The following is a 15,885-nucleotide window of genomic DNA, read 5'->3' as shown; positions in this document are numbered from 1 at the left end:
ATGTGGGTGTCCATCGAATTCCATTGCGTGCAGCATTAGCATAAAGATGCAATTGTGCTGTGTAAAAAGTCACAGTTGCGCGGAATTAGCATCCACCTCTGTATCAGGCCCCTTGTGTGACATCACTCTGTGTTTGGCAGAAAGCGAAGTATGCATAAGTGCCCAGGTAGATTTACATGACTCTGGCAATTGCGCTCATCTCTCCCAGGAAAAGCAGGATGAGAAAGAGAAGGGGTGTTCTAACAATGCTGAGTATAGTAATGGTGTGTTTTGTTTGCTCAATCCCAAGCACATGCATATTGAGACACAGATGCCAGTGCCGGTACCAGGTCTTATAGCACATTTACCCCCACAGGAAAAAAAAAACACACTTCGGCCCCCACAGGAAAGAAAAAAAAAACATGGGCCCCAGTAGGAAAAAAACAACACATTGCCCCCCATAAAAAAATATAGACACACATTGTCCACCACAGGAAAAAAGACAAACGCATTGGCCCCCACAAGAATAAAAAATGAAGTACATTGACTCAAATTCATTGCACCTCAGACCCGCAGCCTGAGTCAGCACTGCAGCCTGCCCTGCCGGGGAGAGGTGTATGGTGGCATGTGGGTATGTCACCTATGACGTCACTCTGCCGTGTCACTGTCTCTGGGTCAAGCAAGCCAGCGCTGACTGGGCCAGGCTACAAGGGTGCAACACGGTGAGAGCGGGCAGGGCTGCCATCAGAATTTGTGGGGCCCAGTACAAATTAAACAAATAGGCACCCCCAAGCAAAGGCAAACAGAGGGGGGTCAGGCAGATGCTCACAAAGGCTGGGTAGAAGCACATAAGAAACACATGGGGTTGGGGCAGAGGCAGACGTGGAGAGGGGGGGTATCAAATTTTACCAGTAGCAGACACATACATTGTGGTGAGGGGTCAAAGAGCTGCACAGACCAGCGGCGGGGAGGGAGGAGTGTGTTGTGGCCAGGCGGCGCTACATACTCACCAGGGCCTGGCAGCATGTGTGACAAGCAGACTAGCAGCAAATCAGATTATATTGCTGTCATGACAGTGCTGCAGCCACGCAGAGCTCTCAGTCTGCTCTGCAGTACTTCGTAGTGTTCATCGGTGAGGTGAGCAGTCTCGGGAGAATATCCTGATCTTGCAAGGCTGAGAGCTTCCCTACTCACCACACTTGATGTGCAGGCATAAATTTACAACAATGTGGTGTTAACTAGTTGCGCCAAATGGCAGCTTAGGTAGAAACACCTAACGGGAAAGGTATCCGACTTTCCCACTGTATAGCATAAACAAAAACAAAATAAGGTGTCCCTCCCTAGCGCCAATTAATCACAGCACAGCAGAACGGGTCCTCTGCCGCCGAGGGATACCACAGGACCTGACCAGAGCCGATGTGAGACGGATGAGGACTAATATCTGAGATTACACCCGGGTTTATTAACATCTTCTCAGCAATTATATGCATCTTTTGACCTGTTTCTGGTAGGAGGCCAGCTTTACCTGTGATGATGTACCTGGTTTATTCTTGAAGTTGCCCAATTTGTCATCTTGGGCATATTTTGATTCCTTGTATCGAATCAATATCTTTTATGATTTGTTATATGTGAAATAAATGTGGTATTTATTACCATTTATTATGCAGAAATTATTTTAAGGAAATACCTTATACTGTATGTTGAAGATATATGTAGTTCATATACCTGTGGTAATATTATTTATTTGTAAAACAATCTACACTAGATACCACTTTTTTTCTCTTTACATGTTGTTACATATTGTACTACACCCTTCTACAAGGACTAAAGATCAAGGAAAAAGATATTATCATTACACCTAAGATAAGTACCCGTTAGTGCTGTGATTAATTGGTGCTAGGGTGGGACACCTTCTTTTATTTTTGTTGATGTGCAGGCAGACTGAGAGCTCTGCGAGGCTGCTGCACTGCAATGACAGGTAGCCAATCGAATACACTGCTAGGCTGCCTGGCACATGTAACTGCTGCTGGTCCCTGTTGAGTTTAGGAAGCTGCCTCGTCTGGTTCAGGCACCAGCAGCGGGGCCACACAAGAACATATCTGATGGTGGCCATAGGTGCATCTCCCAGGGGCGGCTGCTGTGCGCCCACTATGGGGGGCACCTTTTTGCGGCCGCCCAGTTGGAACATGCTTCGAGTCAGCCCTGATAGATGCATATAAACCCGAGAATGCCAAGTTATTTGAGGGTGGTCAGGGAAAGGTGCAAACAGGGCTGCCATCAGAAACTGTGGGGCCCAGGACTGACAAAATAGCCAGGGCCCCACCCCCCTCCTCCCCCCCATTATTAAATCCAGTGCTCTGCCCAGCCATTTTATTCCCCACTTCACTCCCCCATCCCTGATTATTAAATCCAGTGCTTTGCCATGCTGTTATTCCCCACTTCACTCCCCCCCTGGTTATTAAATCCAGTTCTCTGCCCAGCTCATTTTGCCCACTTCACTCCTCCCCCCTCCCCGGTTATTAAATCCAGTGCTCTGCCCTGTGTACCCAGCTTTTTTTCAGAAATTTACTCCCCCCAACCCCCCACTAAATCCAGTGCACTGCCCAATTATTTTTCCCCACTTCACTCTGCCCCCTTTATTAGTGCTCTGCCAGTCTGCCCAGCTTTTTTTTCTCCCTGCCCTGTCCGCTGTGCACCGCTTTACCACTTACCTTGTTTCTTAGAAGAAGGCTCCGAGCTGTTCCCGCTGGCATCTTCTCCGCTTCTTCCTCAGCAGAAGCTGCTCCTCCTGTGCCAGGGCTCCTCCGAACTCTCCCTCCAGCGGCGCGGCATGACGTCACGCGCACCAATCCAGAAGAAACAAACTTTATTGAACATTTGGCCGGCGGATGTCCTGGCTGCTTCCTCCATTGGGGACTGGGTCAGCGGCGATGACGGGCGTTAGCAGCGGCCGTCCCCCTTTCTACTAGTCAAAGGGACAGTGCGCACTGCAGGCTTTACTGCGGCAGATGGTAGGAGCAGGTGGGCCCAAGCGGGCCTCACCCACATTCAGCCAGGGTCCGGGCCCGGGACTCCAGTCCCGGCAGTCCCCCCCTGATGGCGGCCCTGGGTGCAAATACCGGATTATGGTAATTACAATTTCAGCTGTAGTAAGCCACTTGTGAATGGTTGATTGTAAAAACACTCGGCTAACACAAATTAAATAACTCCTTCACTACATTACTTGGTTGTAAAACAATAAATGTTAAAGGAAAAATATCTACATCTCTCTCCACTCTTGCACAGTATTTGTGATATGATAATGAAAAGGAAAATATATACATCTCCTTGCTAGTGCCTGTCATTCCATATTCCTCTACTTTATTTATAAGGCTCTCACTAATTTACAGATGTTAGGAAAATACTCAACTCATATGCAGTTATTATAACTCCTCAAGTGTTACTTGGAGCAGCTTCTCACTCTCATTCTCAGCTTTCCTCATAGGGCTTTATATACACCCATCAGCCATAACATGAAAACCACTCACAGGTGAAGTGAATAATATTGATTAACTTATTACAATGGCACCTGTCAAGGGGTTGGATATAACAGGCTGCAAGTGAACAGTCAGTTGATGTTTTGTAAGCAGGAAATATGGGCAGGCCTAAGGATTTTAGAGAATTGACAAGTGCCAAATTGTGATGGCTAGTTGACTAGATCATAGCATCTCCAAAACGACTGGTCTTGTGGGGTGTTATTGGTATGCAGAGGTTAATATGTACCAAATGTAGTCCAAGGTTCATTGATGCACCAAAAGGCCAAAGGCTAGCCCGTCTGATCCGATCCCACAGAAAAGCTACAGTAGCACAAATTGCTGAAAATGTTAATGCTGACTATGATAGAAAGGTGTCAGAACACACAGTGCATTGCAGCTAGCTGCTTATGGGGCTGCTTAGTCGGAGACCGGTTAGTGTGCCAGTGCTGACCCCTGTCCACCACTGAAAGCACCTACTATGGGCACGTTAGTGTCAAAACTGGACTATGGAAGAAGGTGGCCTGATCTAATGAATCACATTTTCTATTACATCATGTGGATGGCCGGGAGAGATGACACCAGGATGCACTATGGGAAGAAGGCAAGCCGGCAATATGATGCTCTGGGCATCTTTCTCCTGGGAAACCTTTGACCCTGTCATTCATGTGGATGTTACTTTGACACATACCACTTACCTAAACATTGTTTCAGGTTAAGGACCTGATTCAGAGCCACTCGCTAGATGCGATCGCTCGCTCCCAGCGTATGCAAATTCGGCTCAGTGACGGCATGGCAGGCGATCGCTAAGGAAAAAGGCAAAAGCACACCCACTTTGTCTGTGCGAGCGATCGCTTTGTGTATGCAACACCCATTAGCGCACGTCATCTCCAGGAAGTGTATTAAAACATTGGTACATCGAGGACCATCGGAAGCGATCACAACACTTGTGCTGCCTTACCTTACCGCAAGCACTGTGAGGACTTCAGTGTAAAAAACAGGCATGTGACGTGTACTATGACGCTGCCTGTTAATTATGCACGTCTAACAAACGGCGTTGCAACACTCAGGCACGCCTGCGTTTTCACCGCCACTCCCCCGTTATTAGTGTCCTGCCCCTGTTACCACAAATGGACTCTCCTGTCTCTCATTACACTGGGCTGTCTTTGCTGGGCGAGCAAGCGGATTGCGATCGCACAGAGTAGTTCGCGCACGCATGGAACGAAGCATGCGCATGCGCGGTTGCTTACCATCGGCTGCGTACGAGTGAGCGGCCACTTGCGAGCGGCTCTGAATAAGGTCCTCAGTACATTCCTTCATGGCAATGGTATTCCCTGATGGCAGTGGCCTCATTTATCAGGATAATGCACCCTGCCACACTGCAAAAATAGTTCAGGAATGGTTTAATGAGTTCAAGGTGTTGGTTTGGCCAAAATAGTCCCCAGATCTCAATCCTTTTTGAGCATTGGTGGGATGGAATCGGTATAAATCACCGCCTATGGTGCAATTTCTTCATGAGAACATGGCCACATGGAACTTGTATCAGCAGGGCCGCCATCATGGGGGGACTGACGGGACTACTGTCAGAAAAAGGGGGCCCGGCTGGCTCCTACCACCCACCCGCTGCCGCTACTTTGGTTGAATGGAGCCACCTATCCCACCCCTGCTTCCTGGTCCCCAAGGTGAAAGGAGCCCGCTGTCCGCTGCGAACGAGGTGCCTGTCCACCCCTTCTGCCGATGTAACGTTATTCTACAACGGCAGAAGAGGCAGACAGGCTGCTCGTTCATGGCGGGCGGTGGGCTCCTTATCAGGCGCACGTGACGTCATTACGTCACCACGTCCTAATGAGAAAGAGAGCAGCTGCGCCATCACCAGCCTGTACCTGGAGCAAAGGCCCGGGGTAAGATTTACATGCTGCCTGGCTGGGGGAGAAGGGGGCTGCAAGAACACTGTGCAGGGCTGGAGAGACAGAGCATAACCAACAACCTATACATATATATGTATATATATATATATATATATACACATACAATATATATATATATATATATATATACTGTGTGTATATAAATATATTTATATATATATATATATATATACTGCCTCTGCAGTGACCCTTGCCTTTACTCTCAACAATTTAGGCACCTGGAGACCTCCTCTCCTCCAGGGGGTCCCAGATGAGACGTCCTCCTCTGTTCTTACTGACAGGAATCACCACAGTGGGGATAGCCATTGAACATCGATGATAAGCAATCATCAATAGTTTGCAATCAATGTTCAATGGTATTGCCATTGATGGCAGAGGTCCAATGCTCTCACTGCAATGTTTTTTCCCCTAGTTCATGATGCTTAGCCCCACCCACCCCCAACATGCAAAGCTTCACCCTACATGCGTTGCTTAACCCCACTCCCTTCTCTGATTGGCTCTGATTGTTCCTCCAAATCCACTTGTCCCAGCAAGTGATGCCCGTTTATAGTTGAAACCATTGATGGCTTTCTCTTTATGGTTTCCTGCCATAGATAGGAAGTGCCAATGGTACCATTGATGAAGAGTATTGAATGTGAACCATTCGATGAGCATCCCTACACCACGGCCCTGTATCTCACATCACTCTCTGACAGGACAAATCACACAGAGCTGTATCACTCTGCCGATTTCATCATGAACATATAACATGCAGGGCAATGTATCACTGAATTCTTTTTTCTTATACTCGTTTATTGAGCACATTTTAAAATACAACAAATTAGTAATGTAATGCATCGTTAATTGTCAGTACATAATAAATCTGGAAGGACATATAAATACATTCCAACAGAGAAAAAAAAATTACAACAGTTAGAAAATATAGGCCGATAAAAAAGAGCAAGAACAGCTATGTTTTAAGGCAACCATAGAGGGTCAAAGAAAATAACTATAGCAAATAGAGGTTGGAGAGGGGGTAATAGGGAGAGAGAAGGGGGGTGTAAGGGAGCGAGTTGGGGGAAGGAAGAAAAAAGAATTATGCTTATAGGGGAAATGTTCTGAGAAGTGTTAACAAAGACCTGGTAGGGGTTCATTATAATAAGAATACCAAGGGAATCTCCGTATAGCGTTATTCTGTAGACTAGTGATATAATCCATTTTCGATACAAACTATATTCTATTCAAAGGTTCCTGACGGCTTTCCAATTACGGGCTACCTGATACATAGCTGCGATCACTGCGAATTTTACTTAATTGTTTTTTGTTTGTTTTATTTTGTACACTAGGTAGATAGCTGTTTATGCCATACTACATAGTGTCATGAAGTTTTATTGATGCCAAATACTCAATTAGTATAATGCTAACAAAGCATTTTTTTATGAGTATGGACATATGTGAATGTGACGTATGCTTGGGGTAAACTGGCTGCAAAATGCATATGTGACTTGAATGTATCTTGCGATGCATACACCTTTTCATCTCAAAACCTATTACATAAGCCCAGGGCTGTAACTAGGGGTAACTAGTGAGCTGCCCCATGGTGTTTGCATGTGGCTTGCAGGGTGCCTGGGACTCCTTAGGACTCTGAGCAGTGCTCTGCTTACAAGAGCTGGTGGCAGAGCTTATAACCCTGCCCCCAGGTGTGACATCATGATGTCACATGTTTAGGGGGCGGGGACGGCACAGGGTAGCACAAATCCCTGTTCTGGCACTGCCTGTGTCTCTAATTAACATTTTCTTTTTAGATTTTAGAAAACCTACGAATCAAATATTTTAAAACGCTGAAATAAAAAATTATGGCCCTCATTCAGAGCCGCTCGCTATTTGCGGTCGTTCGTTCTAAAACAAGGGGTGGCTATTCAAATGAACCGTTCGCTAATTGCGGTCTGTTCACGCCTCTAAGTCTGAACGAGCGAGCAAAACTTGCGGTTGTAATTTTGAAAAATACGCCCCCTTGCCGCTCGCAGCATACGTCATGTCCGCTATTTATTAGATTAATCGAGTACATCGAACAGCGTATGAACTACTCGCTATTCTTGTGGCTGGTTTTTTCAACCGCTATTTTGCGAGCAGTTCTGAGTAAAAAAAAACAAGTGACGTGGTCAATGACGCTGCTGTATTAATTATGCACTCCCTTAAAACGCCCGTTTTGACCTTTAAGCACGCCTGCGTTCGAATTCCATACCCCCGTTTTCAAGCACCTTCCCCTGTTACCACCCACATACGCCTCCTTCTGTCACTCAAAATAGCAGGCATTCGCTATATAGCGAACAAACGATTTTCGTCCGCACTGACTGGTTCGCGCATGCGTATTAAAATCCGTACGCATGCGCAGATGTGCGAACATCGGTCAGAACGAACGAGCGGCCGCTTACGAGCGGCTCTGAATCAGGGCCTATATTTTAATGTAGTATTTGTGCTTACATTGTGTACTACACACAATCTCCTTTACTTCTCTCTTTCTTTCTGCTGAAGGTCCCCAAATGTATCAAAGATTAGTTAAATATTACATTTATATCACAAACATTTGTCTGTATAAATGCTGTATATTTACATATGTTAATAAATCGTAACTTCAAATTTGTAATTGATTGTTTAGGTTCAAGCCAAAGCTGTCAAGTTCTTTCAATGGCTGTGTAAATGACATTGAAAAATGAATAGGAAACCCCCATCAAAGACTAAATTTAATTAGGTTAAGAAGAGGAACAACAACTGAAGCTAAATATTTGTCCTCTCTGAAAAACTTAATGCTCAGTAGAAGGTAGAATAAAAAAACAAGCTTAAATAAAAGCTGTTATGGGGCTGGATTCTGCACTATACAATACAATACTTGTCACTTCTAATCTCAAACTGAAATGAAAGAGTCTTTCTAACCCTCACAAGAACCAGTGGTTAATAGTCAATTGACCCCTACCAGCAATCAGAAAGAAGCCAGGGTCATATAAATAGCTGCTAGCTGTATATCTACAATGGGGACCAGGTCATCTTTTTCTTTTAACTAATGTGCACAGTCACCTGGAAGTGCTGGATCAGTGGCACCAATGGCAGATTTCAGCCTACAGAATATTAGAGACAGTTTCAGTGTGGGTTTCCCTGTCATGGTCTCTCCAAATAAAGGCACTCCTTCACCGGAGACAATGGTGGCAAAGCAAAGCTGTTGTTCCTATAACCCATGCTAGTGTCTAAGCTCAAATAACAAATATAATAGTGAGGGAGCTAGTGAAGCGTAACACTTTAATATGCTTAAAATAAAATTCAATATAACATAAGAAATAAGGAATAGAAAAGCAAAAGACAAAAAAAGTGACGTAAACCGCAGAACTTTAGTGCAGTATACAAGACTTCCTGTGCAAGCTTTGGATTTTCAAACTCAACATGAGTCCGTAAATATGTAGACCTCTAAATAACAGTGTCTTTGATTAATAGGTACGTAAATGTTTTTAAAGCCATAAATATTGTGAAAACTTCAGTTTTCACAGGATTATGGCACAATTAAGTAACTATGTTATTTATTAAAGCTATATCGACAGTAAAATATTACAGATATCTCTGGTGTTTACAAAATGTTCCCTAACTACCACTGTTCCTATAGTTCTCTTTAGGGACGGTGATAAAGGACTATTTAATTTAACAAGCTCCAAAAAGCTTAGTTTTTCAGAGCTTGTCTACTTTAGATAATATCTAAAGATGTTGTTAGCCCACTTCCCCTATAGAGAAAGCTTGGCTGAAGAGGGATCTGTTGATCCCTCCCATCAGGCCTGGAGCTCCTTTCCTCCCCTCTCTCTTCACACAGTTTTAGCTATGCTCATGTGCAGTGACATGGCCAGGTACTAACTGCACAGTATAGTGACAGAGAAAGCAATCCATATACTGTTTTCTGTTCAGTGGATCAGCATTTTATCAGATGCTATGTCCCAGTTGAGCCAATGTCCTAAATCATGCAGAAAAATTATTTGTTATCACTGTGATATTTGTTAATATGTAGTTATATGGTTAATCGCTATATGCTGTCTCTTAACTGTGTGTTATTGCGCAATAACATCACATGTCTGAGTCACCCGATTTAAAGGTCAGATTGATTAGACACCAGATGCAAAACTTGTTTACATTGCTCTATAAAAAGATCTGCATGTGCACAAGAATGTCACTGTGTATTGGAGCCTAACAGTGCTGTACGGCTGTAGAGATACTGATCCTTTATCTTATTGACTGCATTTTGTCTTCTATCACGTGTATCCTGTTTTCTTCAAATAAACCTACTCTGGTGTGAAAATCAGTGTGTAGACTAACCTCCTTACTTACATCCACTACACACCTACCAACTTGTAGGCATTTACAAATAATAAGCAGTGATAAGAAATAATAGGTAATGGAGACATTTTAAGAAAATTGATAAATAGGCACTCATGCATTAAAAAAACCAGGGGGCCTGATTCAGCAAGGATCGCAACTGCTAATACGCATGCAATTGCCCGAATGTTGCGTACTGCGCATGCGCGAACCTGCCACAGCGATCGGGACTGCGATCACAGTGGCTATGCAAACTCATCGCAGAGTGATTGACAGGAAGTGCCGTTTGTGAGAGGTGACGGGGGTTGGTTGGCAAAACACAGGCGTGCCAGTTCGTTTGAACGCAGTTGCATGGGCGTGCATAAATTATCCACTGCAATGCCTTACGCAGCTTGAGTACTCATAATGTGCGATGAAGTTAGCAACTCCTGAGTAATGTCAAAGCTTGTGCAAGTGTGCATGAGGCTGCGATGGTACTCAATGTTACCGATGGTTTTGCAGTCTTGCTAAGGATTACTGATGTGTGTAAGGTAATATGGGCGTCCTTATGTTGTGCTGCAGTTGCATAGCGATCGCAATGGATTAGCAGTGAAACTGTGTGCATAATCTCTATTGCAATCAGAGTTGCTATCTGTAATGAATCAGGCCCAGGGTTTGCTTTTTTAAGTAAACATTAAGAAAATGTTACTAGGTTTGACATATTTGTTATATGGTCTTACATGTTCTTTCTAGTAACCTGTTTACATTGATAGAACTCTGCATCTTCAGAGTCCCCAAACATATAATAAAACCGAATGCTTTCAGGCACACAGCTATTGATAGATGTACACAACTAGTTGAACTTCATTCAGTAACACTGGCATTTGCTAACATTTTTATTAGGGGTGTGCACCGGCCACTTTTCGTGTTTTGTGTTTTGGTTTTGGATCTGGATCTTTCTTCGTGTTTTGGATCTGGATTGGTTTTGCCAAAACCACCCTTCCGTGTTTTGGGTTCTGGGTTTTGTGTTTTGGATCTGTATTTTTTTGAAAAACATAAAAACAGCTAAAATCACAGAATTTGTAGGTTTTTCTGCCCCTATGCTATTATTAACCTCAATAACCTTAATTTCCACTCATTTCCAGTCTATTCTGAACACCTCACACCTCACAATAGTGTTTTTATGTCCAAAAGGTTGCACCGAGGTAGCTGGATGACTATGCTAAGCGACACGAGTGGGCGGCACAAACACATGACCCATCTAGGCGTGATACTGCAGTGGCAGACAGGATGGCAGTTTGAAAAACTAGGCCCCAAACTGTACATAGTACAAAGAAAAAAAAGAGGTGCAAGATGGAATTGTCCTTGGGCCCTCCCACCCACCCTTATGTTGTATAAACAGGACATGCACACTTTAACAAACCAATCATTTCAGCGCCAGGGTCTGCCACACAACTGTGGCTGAAATGATTGGTTCGTTTGGGGCCCCACAAAACAAGCTGGCAATTAATGTGTCCCTGCACAAACTGGCTCTACGGAGGCAAGATGTCATCCCCATCCTCCTCATCCACCGATTCCTCACCCTCTTCAGTGTGTACATCCTCATCCTCACAAAGTATTAACTCATCCCCACTTGAATCCACCACCACAGGTCCCTCTGTATGTTCTGGAGGCTGGTCTCCCTGGAAGAGCTGATAATTCATTTTGATGAACATCATCTTCTCCACATTCTGTGGAAGCAACCTCCTACGCCTTTCGCTGACAAGGTTCCCGGCTGCACTAAACACTCTTTCGGAGTACACACTGGAGGGGGGGCAACTCAGGTAAAATAGAGCCAGTTTGTACAGGGGCCTCCAAATTGCCTCTTTTTCCTGCCAGTACAGGTATGGACTGTCTGACATGCCTACTTGGATGCTGTCACCGATGTAATCCTCCACCATTCTGTCAATGGTGACAGTATCATATGCAGTGACAGTAGACATGTCAGAAATTGTTGCCAGGTCCTTCAGTCCGGACCAGATGTCCAAACTTGATCCTGCCTGCCCTGCATCACCGCCAGCAGGTTGCTTAGGATACCTAAGTTTTTTCCTGGCAGCCCCAGTTGCGGGAGAAAATGAAGAAGGAGCTGTTGACGTGTCACGTTCCGCTTCTGCTGACAGTGTGTTCACCAGCAGGTCTTTGCACCTCTGCAGGCTTGTGTCGGCCGGAAAGAGAGACACCACATAGGCTTTAAACCTAGGATCGAGCACGGTGGCCAAAATGTAGTGGTCTGATTTCAACAGATTGACCACCCTGGAATCCTGGCAAAGCGAATGAAGGGCTTCATCCACAAGTCCCACATGCCGAGCGGAATAGCTCCGTCTTAGCTCCTCCTTCACTTTCTCCAGCTGCTTCTGCAAAAGCCTGATGAGGGGAATAACCTGACTCAAGCTGGCAGTGTCTGAACTGACTTCACGTGTGGCAAGTTCGAAGGGCTGGAGAACCTTGCACAACACGGAAATCATTCTCCACTGCGCTTGAGTCTGGTGCATACCCCCTCCTTTGCCTATGTCATAGGTGGATGTATAGGCTTGTATGGCCTTTTGCTGCTCCTCCATCCTCTGAAGCATATAGAGGGTTGAGTTCCACCGCATCACAACCTCTTGCTTCAGGTGATGGCGGGGCAGGTTCAAGAGTGTTTGCTGGCGCTCCAGTCTTTGGCACGCAGTCGCTGAATGGTGAAAGTGGCCTGAAATTTTTCGGGCCACCCAAAGCGTCTCCTGCACGCCCCTGTCGCTTTTCAGAAAATTCTGCACCACCAAGTTTATTGTGTGAGCAAAACATGGGACATGCTGGAATTTGCCCAGATGTAATGCCCGCACAATATTGGTGGCATTGTCAGATATCACAAATCCCCAGGAGAGTCTAAGTGGGGTAAGCCATGATTTCCCTCAGTTTCTCTAAGAGGTTGTCGGCGGTGTGCCTCTTACTGAAACTGGTGATACACAGCGTAGCCTGCCTTGGAACGAGCTGGCGTTTCTGAGATGCTGCGACTGGTGACGCTGCTGCTGTTGCTGCGTAAGGTGATACATCTACCCAGTGGGCTGTCACAGTCATATAGTCCTTAGTCTGCCCTGTTCCACTTGTCCACATGTCCGTGGTTAAGTGGACATTGGGTACAATGGCATTTTTCAGGACACTGAGGACACTTTTTCTGACGTTTCTGTACAGTCTCGGTATCGCCTGCCTAGTGAAGTGGAATCTAGACGGGATTTGAAACCGGGGACACACTACCTCCAGCAATTGTCTAAATCCCACTGCACTAATGGCGGATACCGGACGCACGTCTAACACCAACATAGCAGTCAAGGCCTCAGTTATACGTTTTGCTTCAGGATGACTGCTGTCGTACTTCATCCTCCTCGCTAAGGACTGTTGGAGGGTCAATTGTTTAGTAAAAGTAGTTGTGTTCCTACTTCCTCTCTGGGATGATGAACGACTCCCAGCAGCAGCAACAGCAGCAGCGGCAGCAGGAGGCGTAGCAATGCAGGATCCTCTGGAGGAATCCGGGATAGGAGAGTCAGTCATGCCAGTGACATGGCCTGCAGGACTACTTCCGATCCTGACTAAGGAGGAAATTGACGAGGAGGGAGTTGACGGTGTGGTTTGCAGGTGCTTGGATACAACAGGACAACGGGATTTAGGTGTCCCTGGACTGCTAACGGTCTTAGCCAAAGTTTCTGAACTTGACAGTAACTTATTATGAACGCGCTGCAGGTGCCGTATAAGGGAGGATGTTCCTAGGTGGTTAACGTCCCTACCCCTACTTATTCCACCTTTACATAAGGTACATATGGCAAGACAGTTGTTGTCCGGATTTGGATAGAAATATTGCCAGACCAAAGAGGTGGAATGTTTGGTCTTCTGCCCAGGCATGACCGTGATGGGCTTTTTCATCCCACGGACAACAACTGTCTCCCCCGGAGCCTGATTTAAACAAACCACATCACCATCAGAATCCTCCTTGCCAACTTCCTCCTCAGCGCCAGCTACACCAGTATCCTCATCCTGTTGTACTTCAACAGTGACATCTTCAATTTGCATATCAGCAAGTGGACTGTGGGTGCTCCTTTCAGCACTTGCAGGGGGCGTGCAAATGGTGGAAAGAGCCACCTCTTCCCGTCCAGTGCTGGGAAGGTCAGGCATCGCAACCACCACCACACTTGGACTCTCCTTGGGCATTTGTGATATCTTCTTAGAAAGCACAGTTCTTCGCTGTGCTTTTGCCAGCTTAACTCTTTTGATTTTTTTAGAGGGAGGAGGGCTTCCATCGTCATGTGAAGCTGAACCACTAGTCATGAACATACTAGGGATCGACCTTAGCCGTTCCTTGCCACTCCGTGTCGTAAATGGCATATTGGCAAGTTTACGTTTCTCTTCAGCTGATTTAAATGTTTTTTTCAAGGTCATTTTCCTGAACTTTGTCATTTGGGATTGTATGTGCCCTCTATTATGACATTGGGCATCGGCCTTGGCAGACGACGTTGATGGCATGTTATCGTCTATGTCATGACTAGTGGCAGCAGCTTCAGCATTAGGAGGAAGTGGTTCTTGATCTGTCTCTATTTTATTTTTATCAGAGAAAGTTTGGTCCTCCATTTATGTTATATCGATTTGATATATACGTGCAGCTAAACACAGAAAATATTTTTTTATTTTTGCTGGAGAGTAGTGCACTTTGTGGGTTACACCAGCCTTTAAGAAATGAGCCAGCCGGCTCTTTACATATGGGACACAGGCGCACGCTTGGCGCTGTTCCTTTGTTGATGCACGTGCGGCTACTGCGCACACAATTCACAAACACAGAAAATATATATTTTTTTGGTTTGGACTGGAGTGTACTTTGGGGGTTACAGCACCCTTTAACGGTCAAGCCAGCCGGACCTTTACTTATGACACAGGCGCACGCTTGGCACTACTTTGTTGATGCACGTGCGGCTACTGCGCACACAATTCACAAACACAGAAAATAATTTTTTTTTTGGTTTGGACTGGAGTGTACTTTGGGGGTTACAGCACCCTTTAACGGTCAAGCCAGCCGGCCTTATACTTATGACACAGGCGCACGCTTGGCACTACTTTGTTGATGTACGTGCGGCTACTGCGCACACAATTCACAAACACAGAAAATAATTATTTTTTTGGTTTGGACTGGAGTGTACTTTGGGGGTTACAGCACCCTTTAACGGTCAAGCCAGCCGGCCCTTTACTTATGACACAGGCGCACGCTTGGCACTAATTTGTTGATGCACGTGCGGCTACTGCGCACACAATTCACAAACACAGAAAATAATTTTTTTTTTGGTTTGGACTGGAGTGTACTTTGGGGGTTACAGCACCCTTTAACGGTCAAGCCAGACGGCTCTTTACTTATGACACAGGCGCACGCTTGGCACTACTTTGTTGATGCACGTGCGGCTACTGCGCACACAATTCACAAACACAGAAAATATTTTTTTTTTTGGTTTGAACTGGAGTGTACTTTGGGGATTACAGCACCCTTTAACGGTCAAGCCAGCCGGCCCTTTACTTATGACACAGGCGCACGCTTGGCACTACTTTGTTGATGCACGTGCGGCTACTGCGCACACAATTCACAAACACAGAAAATAATTTTTTTTTTGGTTTGGACTGGAGTGTACTTTGGGGGTTACAGCACCCTTTAACGGTCAAGCCAGCCGGCCCTTTACTTATGACACAGGCGCACGCTTGGCACTACTTTGTTGATGCACGTGTGGCTACTGCGCACACAATTCACAAACACAGAAAATAATTTTTTTTTTGGTTTGGACTGGAGTGTACTTTGGGGGTTACAGCACCCTTTAACGGTCAACCCAGCCGGCCCTTTACTTATGACACAGGCGCACGCTTGGCACTACTTTGTTGATGCACGTGCGGCTACTGCGCACACAATTCACAAACACAGAAAATATATTATTTTTTTAGCACTTGGGGGGAGCACCCCTGATGGACAGAGCACCCCCTGGACAACACTACAGCACCCCTTTAGGACTGGGACACTGCACAGGACTTTGGAGTGGACACAGCCCCTATGGAGAACTGACTGCACAACACAGTCCAGCCAGCCCCTATGGACTTTGAAGTATTGGACACAGCCC

Source organism: Taudactylus pleione, unplaced genomic scaffold (genome assembly GCF_031769625.1).
Source record: "Taudactylus pleione unplaced genomic scaffold, aTauple2 ptg000305l, whole genome shotgun sequence".
Taxonomy (NCBI): domain Eukaryota; kingdom Metazoa; phylum Chordata; class Amphibia; order Anura; family Myobatrachidae; genus Taudactylus; species Taudactylus pleione.
Note: the sequence above shows the minus strand (reverse complement) of the source record.